Source organism: Lepisosteus platostomus, unplaced genomic scaffold (assembly GCF_059453375.1).
Source record: "Lepisosteus platostomus isolate fLepPlt1 unplaced genomic scaffold, fLepPlt1.hap1 Scaffold_30_H1, whole genome shotgun sequence".
In the NCBI taxonomy this organism is placed as follows: Eukaryota; Metazoa; Chordata; class Actinopteri; order Semionotiformes; family Lepisosteidae; genus Lepisosteus; species Lepisosteus platostomus.
Window position 1 is genome coordinate 268,651 of NW_028291658.1, and position 24,752 is coordinate 293,402.

Here is a 24,752-nt window from a genome sequence, read left to right on the forward strand (position 1 = left end):
GTGCACCTCATCTACAACAAGGGTTTTTTTTTCATTTATGTTTGTGGACCTTCACCATTTGAGGAAGTGAGTTAGATAAGAAAGTTACAGGTATGGTGAGCAATGACTGACAAAGGCACGTACTGCGTATTCCTTACAGAAGTGTAAGCAATTTGGTCTAAAAAACACCGGCTAAAGTCCAACATCGTTAGCAATCTTATTACTTAAACAGAATTAACATCAATAAACTGTAAGGTGCTGGTACATGCGAGTAGATTTGATCTTCTATTAAACAAAAATGCAATTACAGCTCTAAAAAGGTCAACCTAGACTTCTGTAACAGATCTGTTCAGGTCATCGCTGTTCCTCTGACCTTGTGAGTCTTTGGAATTTTAAAAGTGTATTTTGCTTGCCTTTCATGTGGTCTGTGTACAAGTCACTGTGGCGTATGCGGTCCTACACAGCCTTGCTATAGACGTGACGAGCCTCCGCTATGTTGCAATGGAGAACAGGTTCAGTACGGAGCTGCCGAGAAAATTCAGCTGGAAAGCTCGTTGCAGAAAAGCATCGGTATCTGTGTCCAGCGGCAAAGCGTCCTTCGTGGGTGCTGAAGAATCGATTTCACAGGCTGCGGGTCCAGGCGATTTAGAGTGTTAAAGGTCCCAGCGAAAACGAAACGGAGCTGGTCCTTTTACACGCATGCACGCAACCAAATGCAAAGGACGCCGTAGTCGGCAGGATTTGAACCTGCGCGGGGAGACCCCAACGGATTTCAAGTCCGTCACCTTAACCACTCGGCCACGACTACAGCGAGCGCCGCGGCCGCTGCCTTCTTGCTACAATCGAACAGGGAGTGCGAGGCGGCGGCGGCAGCGGAGGCAACTTTATTCAAGTTCACTCTCCGTTTAAGAAACCTTTTACGCCATACGTGCAAGCACACACACACACACACACACACACACCTCAGAGGACTTAAGGGTGGCTTCAAGTTGGAATGATAAAGTCTCCCCGTTCGGACATGAAAACAGAACGTTCTTAGACAGAAAGCAATCAACAACGGAGACATGTGGATGACGATTTTAGTCACTGCACTTTGAATAGCATTTTTACTCCAGTTACAGGAGATGCACCAATGGCCCTTGACCTACGCTCTTACCAATGCCTTGAACATTCAAACAAAACAGCCCTCAAGTCCTGCGGTTTAATATAACGCTGTTACGTGTCGAGGCAGTATTTGACTCTGTCCTACCGTTGAGACACGGGGCGTATATGGAAACGAACACATGCTACGGATCGTCTCTAATCGGTCCCTACAGTTGGAAGGCTCCTTGAAGCGTGCACCCCCATCATTCATCTTTGCGCATCTGTGAAAGGTAGACTCTTGAGCAATGTTTGAGCCAGCTCTAAGGCAACTAGTGCTATTGGACAGAGACCTCTGGAAGATCCTAAGAGTCTCTTAACACCACTTCCAGCAGCAAGCTTAATTGTTCGCTGGAGGTCTCCCACCCAGGTACTGACCAGGCAAAGAATCACCACTACATTGAATGAGGAAGTTAATCCTGAAATCCAATTACATATCTCAAGGTAAGACAAATCCATAAGAACATGTCTTAGTATTACTTCGTTTACATTAGTATGGCACTGAGTTGGAGCTCCTCTTTAAGCTGTGGTTTAGTTTTGCATTCATGTGTTTCTAGAGCAGTTATTTATGGGGGTGGGTGGGTCTTTCACAGAGGCTCAGGACAAATCCCCCGCCCGAAAGTCTAATGTGTGCGTTCAGACAGTCACAGGTCAAGAGCCAGGCAGGAGGACAATGGGCAGAAGAGCCAACGAACTAAAAATGAAAGAACAGGTATGAAAAAGCCACCATCTTTTTCTTTTTGACATTTTCCGACTTTCATGCAAGCCAGGACAAAGTTGCTCGTAGCTACTTGTGGATTCAAATACTCTATCGAGTGCTTTGATGAGTTTTTGCAATTTGATTGTCGTCCTGTCAGCCTGTTTCTGTTTTTTTTTTTCAATCAAGGGTTGGAAAGTATGAGGGAAATGATGGAGCAATCAATAACCGCTCCGGAAAAATGGCAGAAAGAAATGGTCCGTCACTAAGGACATTTGTGAAGCAGAGGAGTGACATCACCACAAAGGCGACACATTCTGCTGATGGTTTTGGTGAATAATGATTGAGGCGCGTTAAGAGAAAGGCAGCTGTGTCAGCATGCGTAGGCTGCAAAGGATCAAGCAAAGGTTTACTCCATGCTGAAAAGAGAAGAAAAGAAGCACAACGTTTCGACTGTGGAGCCTTCTGCGCCATCTTCTTTAGCGGTGATGATGTTTACATTGGAAAAACGGAGACATGCGTCCCTGGGTGGGCTTGAACCCCCAACCTTTCGGTTAACAGCCAAACACGCTAACCGATTGCGCCACAGAGACTGACGGCCGCTTGTGCTCCCTACATTTGCAGGTTTCTGGTCAAAGAAAACAATCACTTGCGCTTCTTGCAGCCGGCAATCTTTTTCCACTGACAACCAAGAAATGGATTTCATCTTTCACAAGCTGTATGGATTTCTTCAAAAACAAGTTATTCCAGAAAGGAAATGAATTCTTGCATTAAACTGAACCAAGCTGTACATGTTTGTCTGAAATGATACATTCGGCACAACAAAACACGGAGAGAGGCACCGCTGGTATTCAGACCCAGGATCGCCTGCTTACTAGGCGGGCACTTTAAGCCACTAGGGAACAGCGCCAGCGGAGCACCGCGCTTTTACAGACACTTGGACACATCTGCGTTCGGTGTGCACTTAACCTGCTCTCTGAGCCCGTTGCCTCCGTCCCATTTAATAGCAGAACTGACGCCAAGAGAAATGATGAGAAATGGCATTTATCGGGCACTTTTCATGTCCAAGGAGCTCAATGCCCTTGACACCTCCCATTCTTTGGCGACACCATTTTTTCTTTTGTTTAATTTCTATACTTATTGATAGAATAAAAACGATATGTCATGTACTGTAAGGGAAATGTCTCTTTTTTTAATGGGGAAAGCTAGCACCAGCAAATGTTGTGTTTAGAAGAAGTGATTTAACATGACACGTGACCTAATTTACCGGAGCAAAAGCTCACCCAGCAAGCCCTGCTTTACTTCTACAGGAGAGAAGTACTGTAGAGTCTGCAAGATGTTCAGCTGGGTAGCTACGTCAGCATGCCTCTGCTGCAAAGGAACAAGCAATAGGTTTATTGCATGCTGAAAAGAGAAGAACGGAAACACAGCGTTTCGACTGTGAGATCTTCTCACACCTGAAGAAGCCTCACACCTGTAAAAGGCTCCATGGTTTTCTGTCTTCTCTTTTCAACATGGAATACACCTATTGTCTGCAAGATGTGACAATTTCATGGTGTTTTGGAAGAAAACCTTTTTTCTTTGAATTCAAAATCAATCGGAATTTCAGCACGACACATCAACACTTTTTCTGTTTTAAGGAGATGATATTTTAAACCTGATAAAAATAGTAGGAAACACAAGTTTCTTGCTGTGAAAATTTAGATGGGGAAGTGTACTACTAGTAGCAGTGTAGAGCTCTCTGTGGTGGAGTGCAAGCGCATGTTCTATGGGCCAGTGGCGTAATGGATAACGCGTCTGACTTCGGATCAGAAGATTGTAGGTTCGCGTCCTGCCTGGCTCGTGAGGCTTTTAAACCTCTCAGGTTCCTCGGTAACAGGTTGCCGTCATGTATATGAACTATAGAAAAGCATTTGCCACAACCCGTAAATTAGCACGCAAGTGCGGGCTAGTGAACACAGAACTGTATGGAGATCATCTCCAGCTCCGAGCTCAATTGCAATGAAAAAACATGCAGAACAGAACTGGAGAGCAGCTGAATTTGTGCTCGGTAGGGTGGGGAGGACTCAGCATTGCTATTGTTCTAATTGGCATGAACTGCAGGGGATCTGAATCAGAACATGTCAGTTAGTTCGATCATTGCGTCAATATGTAGGCCACGTTAATACAGAATTATTACTTTGTCTGTCTCGTCTTTGTATATAGCTGAATGTCCCTGACAATTTCATGTTAGTTTTTAAGAACGACATTGGTGCTAATATATACACATATAGCATATAAGGAACACGTAAAAGTTTAGTCCATGCTGAAATGATAAGAAAACCGCCACAACGTTTCATCTTGAAATAAATCTTTACTTGTTGTTTTGCAGCCTACCCATTCTGACCTAACTCCTCCCTTGAAATTCCCTAACAGATAAGGGTACGTAACGGCTCATGCGATGCTCAGTTGCAATTTGTCCCAAAACAAACAAGAACAGCAGCTGAGGGTTTGAGTTTAAACATGCACTGTATTAAAGCAGCTTTTATTTCCATTGATAAATGCTAGATATTCCTACAGAGATTCTCCAGGTGAGTAAGCGATTCCTGTTTCTGTTTCTATTTCTGTTTCATATATATATACAGTATATATATATGTTACATGTGTCTCTGCAATAGTACAAATGTGTTATACACTATCAGGGGCTTCTTTTTTGTGCACCTCATCTACAACAAGGGTTTTTTTTTCATTTATGTTTGTGGACCTTCACCATTTGAGGAAGTGAGTTAGATAAGAAAGTTACAGGTATGGTGAGCAATGACTGACAAAGGCACGTACTGCGTATTCCTTACAGAAGTGTAAGCAATTTGGTCTAAAAAACACCGGCTAAAGTCCAACATCGTTAGCAATCTTATTACTTAAACAGAATTAACATCAATAAACTGTAAGGTGCTGGTACATGCGAGTAGATTTGATCTTCTATTAAACAAAAATGCAATTACAGCTCTAAAAAGGTCAACCTAGACTTCTGTAACAGATCTGTTCAGGTCATCGCTGTTCCTCTGACCTTGTGAGTCTTTGGAATTTTAAAAGTGTATTTTGCTTGCCTTTCATGTGGTCTGTGTACAAGTCACTGTGGCGTATGCGGTCCTACACAGCCTTGCTATAGACGTGACGAGCCTCCGCTATGTTGCAATGGAGAACAGGTTCAGTACGGAGCTGCCGAGAAAATTCAGCTGGAAAGCTCGTTGCAGAAAAGCATCGGTATCTGTGTCCAGCGGCAAAGCGTCCTTCGTGGGTGCTGAAGAATCGATTTCACAGGCTGCGGGTCCAGGCGATTTAGAGTGTTAAAGGTCCCAGCGAAAACGAAACGGAGCTGGTCCTTTTACACGCATGCACGCAACCAAATGCAAAGGACGCCGTAGTCGGCAGGATTTGAACCTGCGCGGGGAGACCCCAACGGATTTCAAGTCCGTCACCTTAACCACTCGGCCACGACTACAGCGAGCGCCGCGGCCGCTGCCTTCTTGCTACAATCGAACAGGGAGTGCGAGGCGGCGGCGGCAGCGGAGGCAACTTTATTCAAGTTCACTCTCCGTTTAAGAAACCTTTTACGCCATACGTGCAAGCACACACACACACACACACACACACACACACCTCAGAGGACTTAAGGGTGGCTTCAAGTTGGAATGATAAAGTCTCCCCGTTCGGACATGAAAACAGAACGTTCTTAGACAGAAAGCAATCAACAACGGAGACATGTGGATGACGATTTTAGTCACTGCACTTTGAATAGCATTTTTACTCCAGTTACAGGAGATGCACCAATGGCCCTTGACCTACGCTCTTACCAATGCCTTGAACATTCAAACAAAACAGCCCTCAAGTCCTGCGGTTTAATATAACGCTGTTACGTGTCGAGGCAGTATTTGACTCTGTCCTACCGTTGAGACACGGGGCGTATATGGAAACGAACACATGCTACGGATCGTCTCTAATCGGTCCCTACAGTTGGAAGGCTCCTTGAAGCGTGCACCCCCATCATTCATCTTTGCGCATCTGTGAAAGGTAGACTCTTGAGCAATGTTTGAGCCAGCTCTAAGGCAACTAGTGCTATTGGACAGAGACCTCTGGAAGATCCTAAGAGTCTCATAACACCACTTCCAGCAGCAAGCTTAATTGTTCGCTGGAGGTCTCCCACCCAGGTACTGACCAGGCAAAGAATCACCACTACATTGAATGAGGAAGTTAATCCTGAAATCCAATTACATATCTCAAGGTAAGACAAATCCATAAGAACATGTCTTAGTATTACTTCGTTTACATTAGTATGGCACTGAGTTGGAGCTCCTCTTTAAGCTGTGGTTTAGTTTTGCATTCATGTGTTTCTAGAGCAGTTATTTATGGGGGTGGGTGGGTCTTTCACAGAGGCTCAGGACAAATCCCCCGCCCGAAAGTCTAATGTGTGCGTTCAGACAGTCACAGGTCAAGAGCCAGGCAGGAGGACAATGGACAGAAGAGCCAACGAACTAAAAATGAAAGAACAGGTATGAAAAAGCCACCATCTTTTTCTTTTTGACATTTTCCGACTTTCATGCAAGCCAGGACAAAGTTGCTCGTAGCTACTTGTGGATTCAAATACTCTATCGAGTGCTTTGATGAGTTTTTGCAATTTGATTGTCGTCCTGTCAGCCTGTTTCTGTTTTTTTTTTTTCAATCAAGGGTTGGAAAGTATGAGGGAAATGATGGAGCAATCAATAACCGCTCCGGAAAAATGGCAGAAAGAAATGGTCCGTCACTAAGGACATTTGTGAAGCAGAGGAGTGACATCACCACAAAGGCGACACATTCTGCTGATGGTTTTGGTGAATAATGATTGAGGCGCGTTAAGAGAAAGGCAGCTGTGTCAGCATGCGTAGGCTGCAAAGGATCAAGCAAAGGTTTACTCCATGCTGAAAAGAGAAGAAAAGAAGCACAACGTTTCGACTGTGGAGCCTTCTGCGCCATCTTCTTTAGCGGTGATGATGTTTACATTGGAAAAACGGAGACATGCGTCCCTGGGTGGGCTTGAACCCCCAACCTTTCGGTTAACAGCCAAACACGCTAACCGATTGCGCCACAGAGACTGACGGCCGCTTGTGCTCCCTACATTTGCAGGTTTCTGGTCAAAGAAAACAATCACTTGCGCTTCTTGCAGCCGGCAATCTTTTTCCACTGACAACCAAGAAATGGATTTCATCTTTCACAAGCTGTATGGATTTCTTCAAAAACAAGTTATTCCAGAAAGGAAATGAATTCTTGCATTAAACTGAACCAAGCTGTACATGTTTGTCTGAAATGAGACATTCGGCACAACAAGACACGGAGAGAGGCACCGCTGGTATTCAGACCCAGGATCGCCTGCTTACTAGGCAGGCACTTTAAGCCACTAGGGAACAGCGCCAGCGGAGCACCGCGCTTTTACAGACACTTGGACACATCTGCGTTCGGTGTGCACTTAACCTGCTCTCTGAGCCCGTTGCCTCCGTCCCATTTGATAGCAGAACTGATGCCAAGAGAAATGATGAGAAATGGCATTTATCGTGCACTTTTCATGTCCAACTGCTGCAGTTTTCAGTGGGCAATCTTTGTCAGATGGCTTGGAAAAACGCACTGTGTTTCGGCTCGGGAAACATCATGAGCAGTGACCTGCATGTTTTCTGTGTATAGCTGTCTTTTAACGCATACAGAATTCATTCGAAATCATTGATTTCTCCAATTAACAAGGGTCCCTTTTTGAACCTGCCAGAAGCATTCTTTCAATGTAACAGATTTACTCCGGGGAAAGGCAGCATGACATTGAGAGTAGCTCAAGCTTTCAGCACCCGTATCGGACTGCGTGTATGCAGACACCGCTCAGAATCCCCTGTAAGATTCTCCTTCAATTCCGTTTTGCAGTGCTTAAGCTCTTTCAAAAGGCTTCGCTTTGCTAGTCACAATCCAAGGCTCATGACAGCATTTAAAACCAATCGCCACTGCGTTGGCCGGGAATCGAACCCGGGTCAACTGCTTGGAAGGCAGCTATGCTCACCACTATACCACCAACGCACGCCCGCAAAAGCCCTGCAGGACACCACCAGAGAATGCTCACGATTTCGGAAGCTGTCTCCGGGACGTGCTGATTCCACACATCCTGAATAAATCATGATATTGTTAGTTGCTGTAGCTAGACGTTCAAATGAGTTTCATGGCCAGATGGACTGTTTCCTCCAGCGGTATAGTATTGCAGTGAGACAGCACGATGCCTGCAAGACTATGTCACGCTAAACGCCACAGATTGTGTTTGTCCGTTCGTGTCAGTCGTCCTGCAGCCACGGGAAGTGGGACACAAACATGCTGAAATGCTTTCAAGACGTTAGGATTTGTTTGTGTAACATCCGAGAAGAGTACTTGTGGCTTGAATGTGAACTGTACGTGCCCGCCCCCTTTCCTCTGTAGTGCATGAGTTCCTCCCGGCACGCCCTTCGTCATTGTTCTGTCATCTTGTATTTAAAGGGTTGTATTTCTGCTGCTGAAAATAAGCAACGGTTTTCTCACAACGCCCTTTGTTCCCAACGGAGCCCTTGTCTGTCATGAAATTCTTCAAAACCTCAAGCTAGAAGAAGAAGAAGACGACAAATATGAAGCGTTACCGCAACGACATGCCATGAGACGATCGATAACGATTTCCATAGGATCCCCGCGGTTGCCTGGCAACCGTCAGCTTTGCGCAGTGGCAGTATCGTAGCCTGTGAGGTTTAGCCGAGGCGCGATTATTGCTAGTTGAAAACTTTTCCCAATACCCCGCTTCCGCCGGTTTGCAATACAATCGGCGAAAGCAATTTTTGACAGTCTCGTCAGAGACTGAGCAAGGTGTTTAAAGACAGATTTGGTCATGGTGACATCATGGTAGAAAGAAACGAGCTTGTTACGTCTCAACAGAAACGCTCTTTAGCTCTTTCAGCGTTATGCAGAGAACAGCGTCTGTCGAGATCACTTTTGAGTCAGCGCCAAACGCCGTGTGCTGTCAGTTTGATTTCATATTGCTCGTAGCGGCGCCCGGCTTTTGTCTGTCAAAAGTTAGGTTGCGCTTCTTCATGCTGCATCGTCGGCATGAGTGGAGCTTTTTAAACGTCTGTACTTACTGCGCCCCATAAGAAATGGTTTGTCCCCGTTCAAAAGATATTGTGCGATGTCCTGCAGCGTTCGCAAAGCAAACCTTTGACAGTTTGAAAAGAGGAATTTATTCTGCTTCCTGTGCGTGCAGTAGTTACAAAGTTGAACGTCTTTACACGATGTGCTGCAGTTTTCAGTGGGCGGGCTTTGTCAGATGGCTTTGAAAAACGCACTGAGACATCATGAGCAGTGTCCTGCATGTTTTCTGTGTATAGCTGTCTTTTAACGCATACAGAATTCATTCGAAATCATTGATTTCTCCAATTAACAAGGGTCCCTTTTTGAACCTGCCAGAAGCATTCTTTCAATGTAACAGATTTACTCCGGGGAAAGGCAGCATGACATTGAGAGTAGCTCAAGCTTTCAGCACCCGTATCGGACTGCGTGTATGCAGACACCGCTCAGAATCCCCTGTAAGATTCTCCTTCAATTCCGTTTTGCAGTGCTTTAGCTCTTTCAAAAGGCTTCGCTTTGCTAGTCACAATCCAAGGCTCATGACAGCATTTAAAACCAATCGCCACTGCGTTGGCCGGGAATCGAACCCGGGTCAACTGCTTGGAAGGCAGCTATGCTCACCACTATACCACCAACGCACGCCCGCAAAAGCCCTGCAGGACACCACCAGAGAATGCTCACGATTTCGGAAGCTGTCTCCGGGACGTGCTGATTCCACACATCCTGAATAAATCATGATATTGTTAGTTGCTGTAGCTAGACGTTCAAATGAGTTTCATGGCCAGATGGACTGTTTCCTCCAGCGGTATAGTATTGCAGTGAGACAGCACGATGCCTGCAAGACTATGTCACGCTAAACGCCACAGATTGTGTTTGTCCGTTCGTGTCAGTCGTCCTGCAGCCACGGGAAGTGGGACACAAACATGCTGAAATGCTTTCAAGACGTTAGGATTTGTTTGTGTAACATCCGAGAAGAGTACTTGTGGCTTGAATGTGAACTGTACGTGCCCGCCCCCTTTCCTCTGTAGTGCATGAGTTCCTCCCGGCACGCCCTTCGTCATTGTTCTGTCATCTTGTATTTAAAGGGTTGTATTTCTGCTGCTGAAAATAAGCAACGGTTTTCTCACAACGCCCTTTGTTCCCAACGGAGCCCTTGTCTGTCATGAAATTCTTCAAAACCTCAAGCTAGAAGAAGAAGAAGACGACAAATATGAAGCGTTACCGCAACGACATGCCATGAGACGATCGATAACGATTTCCATAGGATCCCCGCGGTTGCCTGGCAACCGTCAGCTTTGCGCAGTGGCAGTATCGTAGCCTGTGAGGTTTAGCCGAGGCGCGATTATTGCTAGTTGAAAACTTTTCCCAATACCCCGCTTCCGCCGGTTTGCAATACAATCGGCGAAAGCAATTTTTGACAGTCTCGTCAGAGACTGAGCAAGGTGTTTAAAGACAGATTTGGTCATGGTGACATCATGGTAGAAAGAAACGAGCTTGTTACGTCTCAACAGAAACGCTCTTTAGCTCTTTCAGCGTTATGCAGAGAACAGCGTCTGTCGAGATCACTTTTGAGTCAGCGCCAAACGCCGTGTGCTGTCAGTTTGATTTCATATTGCTCGTAGCGGCGCCCGGCTTTTGTCTGTCAAACGTTAGGTTGCGCTTCTTCATGCTGCATCGTCGGCATGAGTGGAGCTTTTTAAACGTCTGTACTTACTGCGCCCCATAAGAAATGGTTTGTCCCCGTTCAAAAGATATTGTGCGATGTCCTGCAGCGTTCGCAAAGCAAACCTTTGACAGTTTGAAAAGAGGAATTTATTCTGCTTCCTGTGCGTGCAGTAGTTACAAAGTTGAACGTCTTTACACGATGTGCTGCAGTTTTCAGTGGGCGGGCTTTGTCAGATGGCTTTGAAAAACGCACTGAGACATCATGAGCAGTGTCCTGCATGTTTTCTGTGTATAGCTGTCTTTTAACGCATACAGAATTCATTCGAAATCATTGATTTCTCCAATTAACAAGGGTCCCTTTTTGAACCTGCCAGAAGCATTCTTTCAATGTAACAGATTTACTCCGGGGAAAGGCAGCATGACATTGAGAGTAGCTCAAGCTTTCAGCACCCGTATCGGACTGCGTGTATGCAGACACCGCTCAGAATCCCCTGTAAGATTCTCCTTCAATTCCGTTTTGCAGTGCTTTAGCTCTTTCAAAAGGCTTCGCTTTGCTAGTCACAATCCAAGGCTCATGACAGCATTTAAAACCAATCGCCACTGCGTTGGCCGGGAATCGAACCCGGGTCAACTGCTTGGAAGGCAACTATGCTCACCACTATACCACCAACGCACGCCCACAGGCACCCTGCAGGACACCACCAGAGAATGCTCACGATTTCGGAAGCTGTCTCCGGGACGTGCTGATTCCACACATCCTGAATAAATCATGATATAGTTAGTTGCTGTAGCTAGACGTTCAAATGAGTTTCATGGCCAGATGGACTGTTTCCTCCAGCGGTATAGTATTGCAGTGAGACAGCACGATGCCTGCAAGACTATGTCACGCTAAACGCCACACAGATTGTGTTTGTCCGTTCGTGTCAGTCGTTCTGCAGCCACGGGAAGTGGGACACAAACATGCTGAAATGCTTTCAAGACGTTAGGATTTGTTTGTGTAACATCCGAGAAGAGTACTTGTGGCTTGAATGTGAACTGTACGTGCCCGCCCCCTTTCCTCTGTAGTGCATGAGTTCCTCCCGGCACGCCCTTCGTCATTGTTCTGTCATCTTGTATTTAAAGGGTTGTATTTCTGCTGCTGAAAATAAGCAACGGTTTTCTCACAACGCCCTTTGTTCCCAACGGAGCCCTTGTCTGTCATGAAATTCTTCAAAACCTCAAGCTAGAAGAAGAAGAAGACGACAAATATGAAGCGTTACCGCAACGACATGCCATGAGACGATCGATAACGATTTCCATAGGATCCCCGCGGTTGCCTGGCAACCGTCAGCTTTGCGCAGTGGCAGTATCGTAGCCTGTGAGGTTTAGCCGAGGCGCGATTATTGCTAGTTGAAAACTTTTCCCAATACCCCGCTTCCGCCGGTTTGCAATACAATCGGCGAAAGCAATTTTTGACAGTCTCGTCAGAGACTGAGCAAGGTGTTTAAAGACAGATTTGGTCATGGTGACATCATGGTAGAAAGAAACGAGCTTGTTACGTCTCAACAGAAACGCTCTTTAGCTCTTTCAGCGTTATGCAGAGAACAGCGTCTGTCGAGATCACTTTTGAGTCAGCGCCAAACGCCGTGTGCTGTCAGTTTGATTTCATATTGCTCGTAGCGGCGCCCGGCTTTTGTCTGTCAAAAGTTAGGTTGCGCTTCTTCATGCTGCATCGTCGGCATGAGTGGAGCTTTTTAAACGTCTGTACTTACTGCGCCCCATAAGAAATGGTTTGTCCCCTGTAGTGGAAATCTAATGAGTTAATTGATTCTTAAAAATGTATAGAGCTTTACAAAAAAATATATTGGTGCTTTTAGATAATATTTCAAGGATATAACTGCTATGCTACAGTACGTGCAGAATTTTAGAAAACAGTTCGTCAACAAAGTACACTGTTTAGGTTAGTTTAGAAGACAATGTACCAAAATAATATATGCTGTCTGGGTCATTAGAATTAGCTGAAAGTAACTGATAAGCTTTGAATAACAAATCTAGTTTTTCTTCTCTCGCTCTATGATGTAATCTGTTTTCTCTTAGAGAAAGGGGAAGTTTTAGAAGGGACCAAGTGCTGAACTTCTTTACAGCGCAACGTCTTATAAAAACCCTGTACTGCTTGTAACAAATTGAGTCTCTGGTTGCACTTGGCGAAATGGCAGCAGGGCTCCCAATATTGCAATATTGAAATAAAGACCTTACTCAGGTGAGAACTCTCTCTTGTGGCTTCCTTGATAGTTATATTTCCATGACATTTTGGGGGCTCGTCCGGGATCACAAACCTGAACGCGAACGGCTGCTGAAACTCCATCCGGACCCGGACAATTTTAGCAAATTGGACGAACCTCGGAGGATAAACTGTTTATCCTTCCAGAGACGCGTCTGGAGAATTGGCAGCTGTCTGACGTCAGTAAGTGATCCTTAAAAATTAATAGTTTGAGAAGCGAGCCACAGGGGTGTTCTCACGCGGGTTTGATGAGTCTGGGACTCATATAAAGAACTTATCTTAACACAGACGTGTGGTTTTTGCTCTGCGGAGTAGTTAATGTGATAAGGTTCTAAGTAAGGCACCGATCGGTAAAAATGGGAAATTAAAATTCAAAGACGAAAATGGGACCGAGCAGTCCAGCAAAAGTACATGTACGACAAATTCGGAGAAACAATTATAGCCTGGGTTAGGGAAAAAAATTATGTTCATGAACTGTAAAGCTAGGGTAATAGGTGTAAGGGAACTTGCACATAATTTATATATGATAATTAGGGGCCCATAACTATGAAGGATCTTTGTAAGTGAATCAGAATGGACAGAGGAAAGTTGAATTAGGAAAAAGAAGTTTCCTGAAGAAGGGGAAACTTAGAAGAGAAGGAGAAGAAATGAAAGAAAATGAATTGGAAAACTTATTTAATGGAAAGAGGAATCACAGAAATAATGGGAAGCTTAAAAAAAGACTAGTCTTGAAACTAAAGAACAGCAAGCTGCAGCTAAAGTCATGGCCATGCGTACTAAAAAGAAAAAGTCTCCACCGAAATTAGAAAGCGGTCCGGAGCCACTTGTTTGTGAAATACCAATGTGCACTTTTCCAGGTCCAGAAGGAACTCCAGCATATGTACAGTACATTGACATTGGTCTCCTAGTGAATTATTTGCATTAGTTAAGTCTTTTCCTTAATTGCCTGATGATCGTAAAGAATTTAGAAGAAAGGCAAGCGCCTTGTTCTTGATTGTCTTAAGCCTAATTACAGTGACATAACCTTGTTGCTAGATCATATTGTTCCTAAAGGTTTACAACGTCCTCTTAAAAGGAGGAGGCAGATTGGCGGATACGTGACCCAAATGATGAAGAAGTATCCATCTAAATTAAACCACACGGACATGGAGAGGAAAAGTTAGGCGGCCGCTTCTAAAAAGAGGTAAGGACTCCTCTTTTCTAAAAAGTCCCTTGTCCTCTCTATGTTGCTGTGGTGGGTTCAGGGTTTTCCTGAAGCTGAAGCGAGTACAACAGAAAAATGAGTTAATGGTGTATGTGATTTAGATGCCTGTTTTGTGAAGGTGGGGTAGAAAAGGAGGGATTGCTGAAGGAATAGCATCTCGCCCTGCCCGTGCGAAAAAATCCAGGTGTTGCATCCTGGTACACGACTGCAGTACGGCTGAAGGTAGTAACTAGAATTGTACTCGCAGAAGAGCCGAAAATGGTAACTCGATTCAACTGTGTGTTTAAAGCCAGGATTTCGAACCTGGTCCGTGTTCCCGAATTGTGATAGTTCGTCAGTTTGTCTCGACTGGGGGATTCCGCGGGGCGCGTGGGAGACGTGAAAATGGTTTGGTGTGAAGGGGAAAAAAAAAAGTTTGATTAATCCAAAGTGAAACTTAAAAGAAATATTGACCGTCAGACGGAATTTAGGCTGAACAGGAACGTAGAAAAGTGTATGAACCTTTGGATAAAAATATTTAGAGGAATATTTGAGAATTCAACAGAATATCATAGATGAGACGCAAAAATCCCTGATGGAAAAGCTAAAAGCAATGGCTGAACGAAACGAAGTTGTATATGTAGAAAAAGAAAAAGCAAAAGAAGAAATAGAACGCCTTAAGAGAGAATCTGGGAGAAGGGTGGGAATTAGTGTGGAGATTTTTGAAAGAGCATTACCCACCGAAAACTGATTAGAGAAAAGTAACAGCATGTCAGCAGAAGGAAGTGAGGATGTTTTCAGATTTTACAGAAAGGTTTATAGCTTTATGGATAGTATACTCGGGGTTAGCCGATGAAAAGGAAGTGAATGAAGATACTTCCACAGTAATAAAACAAATTTACTTGAGTGGGTTAAAACCTGATGTTGCCAAGAATGTGCAACTATGCTTTCCTGATATTACAAACAGAGACAGATGTGATTTAATAACTCGCGAAGCATGCATGCAGAAGTGCGAGCGCTGCAAATGGGTGGTAAAAAGACTCCCAAGGAGGAGAAAAGGGAGCCGCCAGTTTGTCGAAATTATTGTGCGACTTTAATGTTATACCGAGATATAAAACCTCAAAGACAAAACTACTAATAAGCTGGTGTGTAGCCTTCCTAAATTTATCTCAGGATTTAAATAAAAGTGAAATAATCTTACAGTGTGCAGTAACTGTGGGGCACAGGAGCACAGCTGTCCTGTTTTTAGACTAAAACAGCATAAAGATGTGATATAACGTTTTCTAACAGGTAACAGGAGGCTACAGGAGAAGGGGTGTAAGGGTTGTGTTTAAAGCAAATATAAGCTGTCACAGTCTGCTTGGGTAAAGATGTACAGTTTCAACTACTGATGTGGGTGGGGGACACCCCAGACCTATTGGGCTAGGATGCCCTGCAGCATTTATAAGGAATTTCTGTATGAAATAGCATTTATGTGAACTACCTCGAAAGAGTTATGTGATATTGTGATTGTTTTACCTAATGAGGGAATCCATAAGGCCGGGCTACTCCAAGTATTGGATCTTGAGAGGAAGAAAAAGGAGTATAAAACCAACTACATGATAAAGCCAGGGTGAATGCCTTCTCAGAACGAGCTTGTCTAGTGACGTATTGGTTTAAGGGGGGTAGTGCAGTCTAAAGACAAAATTGCCTTGACCCCTGCAGCAGAAACCGTTTTTGATGTTTTGAAACAAGCTTTCTTGCAGGCACTGGCCCTGGACAGGATTCCCTCAGACGGATCATCTGTATGTAATCTGTGTGTAAGTGAAAGAAATGGATCGTGAGCTGTTGTGCTGGTGCAGGAGGCATGGAGATAGGCATCGTCTGTTGGGTTATTATTATTCAGGATGTGGTGGCCAAGGGGCCGTGTTTATGTGTTGTGCAGGCTACCTGCCTGGCTGTATAAACTGTGAATAATCTGGTGTAGAACTAGCAGACCGAATGAAAAGATTTAATTGAAACTTGTAAATATGCTAAATGGAAAATTGTAGCAATTTATATAGATTGTATATATACATTTGGTGTATGACACAATTTTGGATGGCAGTGAAGGAATAGGGATTTCCCCAACATGGCAGGGACTCCAGTTAAGAATGCTGGGTTTGTCTCTGAACTGTTAGAAGCTTTGCAGCTGCTGACTGAAGTAGCTGTGGTAAAGTGTAAATCACATAATAAAGAAATGTTTCCAGTAACTCGAGGGAACAACTTTGCAGATGTAGCTGTCAGGTGAGCAGTACTTGTAGAACAGGAGTCTGAGACCCCTGTGAGACCTCTGTTGGGTAAAAGGGGACAGCTGCAGGATATTCAGGCTGAGGCCTCTAAAGCAGAGAAAAGGACATGGTTAGAAAAGAGTGTGGTGCTGCCAGCACACTGGACACTCTGCAGGCCCTCACAGCCTAATGCCCTTTGTAGCTCGACAAATGCACTCTGTCGGACACCTGGGTGTGAGTCAAATGGTGTGCTGGTTACCCAAACCTGGGTGGGGACCGTGTTTGAAGCAGTAGCCACTTATGTGGTATCTCAATGTGATGCTTATCAAAGGAACTCAACTACAGTTCAGGTGCAGGTGCTACAGATCAAAAGGCCTGCTCCTGAGAAACCTTTCATGCAGTAGCAAATGTTTACAATTTACATTTGTAAAGGGAAACCTTGGCTCTTATAATCTGTTTTCCCTGTGGGTTGCTGTCACTGCCTCTGTGTCTACCAAACACTTGATGATGGAGATAAGCCCTCGGTGGGCACTGACCTACCGCTTGTATTATGATCAAGGGACAGGCTGTGGCTGGATTATTCGGGGTGAGCTGGACTGAGATCACCCTCAGTCTGCTGGAACAGTGGAATGAAGGAACAGAACTCTAAAAGATCGACTAGACATCAGACTGAAGGAACGCCATGGAATGCGGGCTGGATCAAACAGAACTGTGTAATAGAGCCTGTTTGATATCATCACAAGCCAATCAACAAAACTTCCTGGAGGGATGAATTTGGCTAATGGATTGTTGAATTTGCTAATTCTCTATTGTAGTATTGTAGGTTGTTAATTGAAGTGGTGCATGGGGCTGGTGAATAGGTGCTGGACGCTTGGTGACCTCCAGTAGAGGGAAGACACGACCTGATACCTGGCGAGTGGGTGTGGTGAGGAAGATATACCCTGCCAGATGTTGCAACCCTGCTGGGAAGGACCATATCAAGTGCAACTGACTACCGACTCTGCCATCTGAGTGACAGGACGAGATCGCTGGATCTACGCATTGCGCCGACACCGAACCACTGCACCAGAGACTGAGTGAACATTAATTATTATATTGTCACTGTTTCTGTGTTTGTTGAGCTTCCTGAGGGGGGGCGACAGTGTACCTGTTAAGTGTTAGGAGTTTTACTTTGATAAATGGGGATATGGAATCAATACTTTATCAGTCAGCCACAAATAATCATCAGAGCTCATGTTGGGATTGTATTGCTATAAAAGATGCTCATGGGAGTAATCCCCTTTGATAGAGGTGATTATTTAGGTTTACTGGCATGGGTAAATAGCCCTGCTTTTAGTCTGAGTGTAACTCAGATATATTAAAATGGAAATAACTGTATGCTCCTCGCTATAATCACAGTTTTAGGCCATTCTCTATTAGGGTGATAGACTGCTGTTTAGATGAGCAAAGACTAAACAGTACTTGTATTCTAGACAATTATTAGCAAATGATTGACTTAGCAAAGCACATCTATGATGAAGAAAAATATATATCATAATTATAATCCAGATAATTGGGGCATTGGTGCATGGCTACAGTCTGTGCTAGGAACCTGGAGAGGGTCTCTGGTTCAATACATATTTGTGTGTCTGGTATTATTCGTTATGATCATACTGTTAATATCCTGCTTGAAAAACATGTGGACTAAAGCTGCTGCTTCTGTGCTAATTGTACGCCCTGAAGGGATCATGAAGGTCAAAAAATGATTTCATGGGAAAGGTTCTCTTATCTAGTGGCAGAACCTGATGGGTAGAACAATATAGTTTTAAGGGGGGTTACCCTTGGGAGTGATTCCCATAGATGCACATTATTATTATGGTTTGTTTGTTCTTAATAAGATGTTTTGCAGGAACGGACCAAAGAGAAATTTTACAACTTCAGCTAGAATTGTTCTGCAAAACGGCACAGCTGAGGCAGTGGAACAATGTGTAGATTTTTCTAAGAGTTATTACCCAGCTGTTGACCAATCTTGTAAAAAAAACCCTAAGAAAAATGCTTGGCTCCAGCCCACAGGGATTTACCTGTGCTGTAAGAACTAATGCGTGAATAAGGAGACTGGATTCTGGTGAAAGACAGGAAAAAGAAATGGTGTTCACTCAGGTGGAGGGGGCCGTGCCAGGTGCCCTGAATTCATGCTTCCCACTGTAAAAAGGTCACAAACGAACTGAGCAAAGAGCAGGAGTGATGTCTCCACAGGGATAGATGGGGATCACCTGCTTGGGACTGATGTGCACAGCCTTTTTCCTTTTTATGTGGAAGCCTGTCACCACCCAGAAAGAGGAAGAATCTAAACGCGAAGCCTCTTTGTATACAAACTGGCTGAATGAAACTGATAATGAGGGGGATATGAGTAATTTGTGGTACAAATTTATAAATCATACTGTAAAGTTAAAGAAATTTAATGCATCTTGTTATGTATGTGCTTTAATGCCTCATTCTACAGCCTCACCCATGCAACATTTCTGAATGCATAAGTCTAGTGGCAGGATTTCCAAAGCCAGATCCTAGATCTTTTCCCATAACGTATTTGACCTACTCAAAGGGGCATCCATATGCAGCCGGCCTGAAGATAAATAAGTCTACTACAGTAGCATTAGGCTTCGTTTCTCCCAGAGACCCAGCAGTGCATTTTGCTATTCACTTCAATGTTACCAGTAAAAAAGCAGAATGTCCTCCTTTGTGGGATTACCTAAAGAATCACATTACCTGGACTGATTCTCCTGTTAAAGTAGCAGTTTACCTGCCTTCTAAGGTTAATCACTCTTATTGCTATGAGAATAAAGGTCGTGGCCCCTCAGTAGGAAGAACAGGAGGCTGTAGCTCCACGGTTACTAACCATACTTTATCTAATGGAACTATGGTTTTAATGGATTGGTATTGGCAATGTGGTACAAAAGTTTATGATAGCCTTCCTCCCCAGTGGAGAGGAGTGTGTGCTCTAGTCACGCTACACCACTCCATTCTCATTGTCCCAGTAAACTCTTACTTGTTAAATTCAATGAAGCCCCTTCAGAGGGAGTCAAGGGTTAAACGCGCTCTCAGTTGGGCTGACAGATATGGTCCAGATACTTCTAAAGTACCAGAAGACCATAGACTATTTACTGCAGCTGAAATGATTTTTTCCTCAGGACTGAGTATTCAGGCAGTAGCTAATGCCTGCTGGTTACAAATTACTCGCTATGAAATGTACTCGTTTATTAACATCACGTTAGAAGGCTTAGACGCTATCAGACAAGAATTAAGGGGAGTTAGATTAATGGCACTTCAGAACAGGTTCGTGCTGGACCTACAAAATGCAGCATCTGGAGGAGTCTGTGCTTTAATAGGAGACTCCTGTTGCACATTTATTCCAGCAAATGACAATGATTACGGAAATCTTACGCTTGCTATTCAACATTTGAAAGAACTGAGAGACAAGGTGGACAAAGAAAGAGGCATTAAAGATACACCTGATTTCTCTCTTGGTTAGAATCACTGTTTGGGCCGGGGGGAATGTTTTTTTTCAAGTTACTAACACCGATTATAGTAGCTGTGATACTTGTCTTCCTGTTTTTGTGTTGCTGTTCGACTTGTATTATTCCAATGCTTCGAAATATGATAATGAATATGTTTGCGCATCAGTATGTTCTGATAAAAACGGAAGAATCTGAAGTATGGGAGCCACCTGGGAATCCATATGAAGAATCTAACTTTTAATCATTTTCAAGAATAAAAAGGAGGGAATTGTAGTGGAAATCTAATGAGTTAATTGATTCTTAAAAATGTAGAGAGCTTTACAAAAAAATATATTGGTGCTTTTAGATAATATTTCAAGGATATAACTGCTATGCTACAGTACGTGCAGAATTTTAGAAAACAGTTCGTCAACAAAGTACACTGTTTAGGTTAGTTTAGAAGACAATGTACCAAAATAATATATGCTGTCTGGGTCATTAGAATTAGCTGAAAGTAACTGATAAGCTTTGAATAACAAATCTAGTTTTCTTCTCTCGCTCTATGATGTAATCTGTTTTCTCTTAGAGAAAGGGGAAGTTTTAGAAGGGACCAAGTGCTGAACTTTTTTACAGCGCAACGTCTTATAAAAACCCTGTACTGCTTGTAACAAATTGAGTCTCTGGTTGCACTTTGCGAAGTGGCAGCAGGGCTCCCAATATTGCAATATTGAAATAAAGACCTTACTCAGGTGAGAACTCTCTCTTGTGGCTTCCTTGATAGTTATATTTCCATGACACAGCTTTGCATGACAACCCATCTCACCACGGAAAGGAACCTAATAGCTTTTGTAAGAGAGGAGAAAAGGACCTGGCCCGTACGGGGATTGAACCCACGACCTTGGCATTAGTAGCACCACGCTCTAACCAACTGAGCTAACTAGCCTCATGACAGCAATCCTCTCTGTGCTGCAAAAAATCGAACTCAGGGAATTTCTTTTGCCCTCCTTTGAATAGAAAGCCGTGTAATTCAGTGTACGTGCTTTCTCGTGCAGTTTCATGGTTCTTGTAACCCAAATCCTACACTGGCGTGAAGTGACCCCCCATTTCACAGCATTTTTCAGCTGATTTAAAATGTACCTAAAGGAGAAGCATTATTGAAGACCATCAATTACCAAGAGCTTTTGTCAAAAGTTTTTGTGGTCATTTTTAATGACCACAGAGCGCTGTGACCTCGGTTTTACATCTCACCAAAGAGACAGCGCCCTTTTACAACACAGCGTCTCCATCACTATGCTGGGGCATTGGGACCCGCACAGACCTCAGGGTGAGCGCCCCCCCACCGGCACGATTAACACCGCTTCCAGCTGGAAACTTTGTCTTTCCCTGTAGCTCACCCTCATCCGGGTACTGACCTGGCTAACACCTGCTTTGCTTCAGTGGGTTTTCAGTTGCGAGTTGCAAGGGGATGCAAGTGATGGAGCCGCTCGCTGCAAAAGCCACTGCTTTGGCTGGGAATCGAACCAGAGCCTCCCGCGTGGGAAGCAAGAATTCTACCACTGAACCAACAATGCTCAGTGCCCAGGCCTTCAAAAAAGACGCTTTTTTGGTGCTTTGTTAAAAAAGCGTCGACATTACCTATTTCAAAAGGCTTCACTTTCCTAGTCACATTCCAAGGCTCATTGAACCCGGGCTGTTTCCTCCAGCGATATAGTATTGCAGTTAGACAGCACGATGCCTGCAAGACTATGTCACGCTCTGACGAGACTGTCAAAAATTGCTTTCGCCGATTGTATTGCAAACCGGCGGAAGCGGGGTATTGGGAAAAGTTTTCAACTAGCAATAATCGCGCCTCGGCTAAACCTCACAGGCTACGATACTGCCAATGCGCAAAGCTGACGGTTGCCAGGCAACCGCGGGGATCCTATGGAAATCGTTATCAATCGTCTCATGGCATGTCGTTGCTGTAACGCTTCATATTTGTCGTCTCCTTCTTCTAGCTTGAGGTTTTAAATAATTTCATGACAGACAAGGGCTCCGTCGGGAACAAAGGGCGTTGTGAGAAAACCGTTGCTTATTTTAAGCAGCAGAAATACAACCCTTTAAATACAAGATGACAGAACAATGACGAAGGGCGTGCCGGGAGGAACTCATGCACTACAGAGGAAAGGGGGCGGGCACGTACAGTTCACATTCAAGCCACAAGTACTCTTCTCGGATGTTGCACAAACAAATCCTAACGTCCTGAAAGCATTGCAGCATGTTTGTGTCCCACTTCCCGTGGCTGCAGGACGACTGACACGAAGGGACAAACACAATCTGTGGCGTTTAGCGTGACATAGTCTTGCAGGCATCGTGCTGTCTCACTGCAATACTATACCGCTGGAGGAAACAGCCCGGGTTCGATGAGCCTTGGAATGTGACTAGGAAAGTGAAGCCTTTTGAAAGAGGTAAAGCACTGCACAACGGAACTGAGGGAGAATCTTACAGGGGATTCTGATCGGTGTCTGCATACACGCAGTCCGATACGGGTGCTGAAAGCTTGAGCTACTCTCAATGTCATGCTGCCTTTCCTCGGAGTAAATCTGTTACATTGAAAGAATGCTTCTCGCAGGTTCAAAAAGGGACCCTTGTTAATTGGAGAAATCAATGATTTCGAATGAATTCTGTATGCGTTAAAAGACAGCTATACACAGAAAACATGCAGGACACTGCTCATGATGTTTCCCGAGCCGAAACACAGTGCGTTTTTCCAAGCCATCTGACAAAGCCCGCCCACTGAAAACTGCAGCAGATCGTGTAAAGACGTTCAACTTTGTAACTACTGCACGCACAGGAAGCAGAATAAATTCCTCTTTTCAAACTGTCAAAGGTTTGCTTTGCGAACGCTGCAGGACATCGTACAATCTCTTTTGAACGGGGACAAACAATTTCTTATGGGGCGCAGTAAGTACAGACGTTTAAAAAGCTCCACTCATGCCGACGATGCAGCATGAAGAAGCGCAACCTAACGTTTGACAGACAAAAGCCGGGCGCCGCTACGAGCAATATGAAATCAAACTGACAGCACACGGCGTTTCGCGCTGACTCAAAAGTGATCTCGACAGACGCTGTTCTCTGCATAACGCTGAAAGAGCTAAAGAGCGTTTCTGTTGAGACGTACTGTAACAAGCTCGTTTCTTTCTACCATGATGTTACCATGACAAAATCTGTCTTTAAACACCTTGCTCAGTCTCTGACGAGACTGTCAAAAATTGCTTTCGCCGATTGTATTGCAAACCGGCGGAAGCGGGGTATTGGGAAAAGTTTTCAACTAGCAATAATCGTGCGTGCTAATTAGAACAACAGCAACGCTGAGCTCTCAGCACCGTACTGAGCCCAGGTGTTTTTCTAAAGCTGTCAGGTGCAGTTCATTTATATGAAGGAAATCTCTTACTGGGTACGATTACAATGCAGTAAGTAGCACAAGCTACTTGGGGAGTAGCCCGATGTGTTTTAAAACGACCCGAGCCAGGCAGGAGTCGAACCTACGATCTCCTAATCCGTAGTCAGATGCGTTATCCATTGCACCACTGTCCCTGGTATAACACTACAGCACTGTAACCCAGTGATCTCAGCCCTGCAACTAGTAATAATAATAATAATAAACTTTATTTTATATAGCGCCTTTAAAGGTGGCTTCTCAAAGCGCTTTACAGGATGACAATAACAATAAATAAGAAGACTACAACAATAAATAAGAAACTTTCACAAGACAGGACACAATTATAATTACAACAATACAACAATAACAATAGAGGAGACCGTGGAAGATGGTATTAAGAAGAGCAGAGGGGTGAAGAATGGAACCAGTTAAGTAAAGGCTTTTCTGAAAAGGAGGGTTTTGAGTCTGGATTTGAAGGAGTTTAGAGAAGGTGACTCTCTAATATCCTTGGGCAAAGAGTTCCAGAGCTTGGGGGCATAGCAGGAGAAGGCCCTGTCGCCCATACAATGTAGACAGGCTTGGGGGACAGTAAGGAGGGCAGAATTTGAAGAGCGGAGGTTGCGAGGTGGGGAGTAGGGCGATAAAAGTTCAGACAGGTATTGAGGTGCCAAGCCATGTAAAGCCTTGTAGGTGAGCATGAGGATTTTAAAGTCTACGCGAAATTTGACCGGAAGCCAGTGCAAGGACTCCAGGATAGGAGTAATGTGAACACTTGCACTAGACCTGGTCAGGATTCTGGCTGCTGAATTTTGGACATACTGCAGCTTGTTCAGAGTAGATTTAGATACCCCAGGGAGCAGAGCATTGCAGTAGTCAATTCGAGAGAAAACAAATATGTTGATCAGCTTTTCAGCCACAGTTAATGATAGCATAGGGCGTAGTCTTGCGATATTTCTAAGGTGGAAAAAAGATGTTTTGACAGTATGCTGTACATGTGGGTCGAATGTAAAATATTACCCCCGGTCCATTCTTTTCCAAAAGTGAGAACCACCTGTTTTCTACATTTTGTCTGTTTTAAAACCATATCTCTTTAAACCAAACCAAGAGTTTGTCTTTTGCACTGATATTCTGATTCATTTCGATTTAAAAGAAAAAAAAAACATTACCTTCCAAAGCATCATAAAATTGTCCCTTCTTCCAGACTCTACTTCTCTCTTGTAGTAGTACAGTAGACCTTTCCAGGTGAGCAGATCACAGAGTCCGAAATGAGCTTCCTCCATCAAGCAAAGTACCTGAACATGACTCTGTCTTCATAAAAGCGCCCCTGTAATAAAGAAATTAAATCCGAAATCAAGAGGGCAGTTGCCTACTGAAGTTCAAGAAGTCATCCATTTTAACCTAGCAACACATTAAAGGCTGCATCTATACAAGTACGATTCTAGAAATGCTCACCAGATTACGTTTTAAGAAGGAACTGCGCCTCAGGTTCCGCCGAGATCTTAACTCGGATGGCAGGATTCAGAGTCCGGAGTGCGGACTGATGGCGCACGGAGG

The 24,752-nt window shown here is 44.2% G+C and overlaps 14 non-coding genes across 14 annotated transcripts; 4 read left to right on the top strand and 10 right to left on the bottom strand.

The window, feature by feature from the left end:
* Positions 1-705: 705 nt before the first annotated feature.
* trnas-uga (transfer RNA serine (anticodon UGA)) lies at positions 706-787 on the bottom strand. Its single transcript has one exon. It is a non-coding gene; the product is annotated as a tRNA-Ser (tRNA).
* A 1,548-nt stretch (positions 788-2,335) lies between these two features.
* On the bottom strand, positions 2,336-2,409 carry trnan-guu (transfer RNA asparagine (anticodon GUU)). Its single transcript has one exon. It is a non-coding gene; the product is annotated as a tRNA-Asn (tRNA).
* Positions 2,410-3,586: 1,177 nt separating this feature from the next.
* On the top strand, positions 3,587-3,659 carry trnar-ucg (transfer RNA arginine (anticodon UCG)). Its single transcript has one exon. It is a non-coding gene; the product is annotated as a tRNA-Arg (tRNA).
* A 1,556-nt stretch (positions 3,660-5,215) lies between these two features.
* On the bottom strand, positions 5,216-5,297 carry trnas-uga (transfer RNA serine (anticodon UGA)). The gene has a single exon. It is a non-coding gene; the product is annotated as a tRNA-Ser (tRNA).
* A 1,553-nt stretch (positions 5,298-6,850) lies between these two features.
* On the bottom strand, positions 6,851-6,924 carry trnan-guu (transfer RNA asparagine (anticodon GUU)). The gene has a single exon. It is a non-coding gene; the product is annotated as a tRNA-Asn (tRNA).
* Positions 6,925-7,813: 889 nt separating this feature from the next.
* On the bottom strand, positions 7,814-7,885 carry trnag-ucc (transfer RNA glycine (anticodon UCC)). Its single transcript has one exon. It is a non-coding gene; the product is annotated as a tRNA-Gly (tRNA).
* A 653-nt stretch (positions 7,886-8,538) lies between these two features.
* LOC148634784 (U4 spliceosomal RNA) lies at positions 8,539-8,680 on the top strand. The gene has a single exon (XR_015933399.1). It is a non-coding gene; the product is annotated as a U4 spliceosomal RNA (small nuclear RNA).
* Positions 8,681-9,513: 833 nt separating this feature from the next.
* On the bottom strand, positions 9,514-9,585 carry trnag-ucc (transfer RNA glycine (anticodon UCC)). The gene has a single exon. It is a non-coding gene; the product is annotated as a tRNA-Gly (tRNA).
* Positions 9,586-10,238: 653 nt separating this feature from the next.
* LOC148634786 (U4 spliceosomal RNA) lies at positions 10,239-10,380 on the top strand. Its single transcript, XR_015933400.1, has one exon. It is a non-coding gene; the product is annotated as a U4 spliceosomal RNA (small nuclear RNA).
* Positions 10,381-11,213: 833 nt separating this feature from the next.
* trnag-ucc (transfer RNA glycine (anticodon UCC)) lies at positions 11,214-11,285 on the bottom strand. Its single transcript has one exon. It is a non-coding gene; the product is annotated as a tRNA-Gly (tRNA).
* Positions 11,286-11,940: 655 nt separating this feature from the next.
* Positions 11,941-12,082, top strand: LOC148634788 (U4 spliceosomal RNA). The gene has a single exon (XR_015933401.1). It is a non-coding gene; the product is annotated as a U4 spliceosomal RNA (small nuclear RNA).
* Positions 12,083-20,646: 8,564 nt separating this feature from the next.
* trnas-acu (transfer RNA serine (anticodon ACU)) lies at positions 20,647-20,720 on the bottom strand. Its single transcript has one exon. It is a non-coding gene; the product is annotated as a tRNA-Ser (tRNA).
* Positions 20,721-21,529: 809 nt separating this feature from the next.
* Positions 21,530-21,671, bottom strand: LOC148634790 (U4 spliceosomal RNA). Its single transcript, XR_015933424.1, has one exon. It is a non-coding gene; the product is annotated as a U4 spliceosomal RNA (small nuclear RNA).
* A 1,335-nt stretch (positions 21,672-23,006) lies between these two features.
* Positions 23,007-23,148, bottom strand: LOC148634791 (U4 spliceosomal RNA). The gene has a single exon (XR_015933464.1). It is a non-coding gene; the product is annotated as a U4 spliceosomal RNA (small nuclear RNA).
* Positions 23,149-24,752: the final 1,604 nt, after the last annotated feature.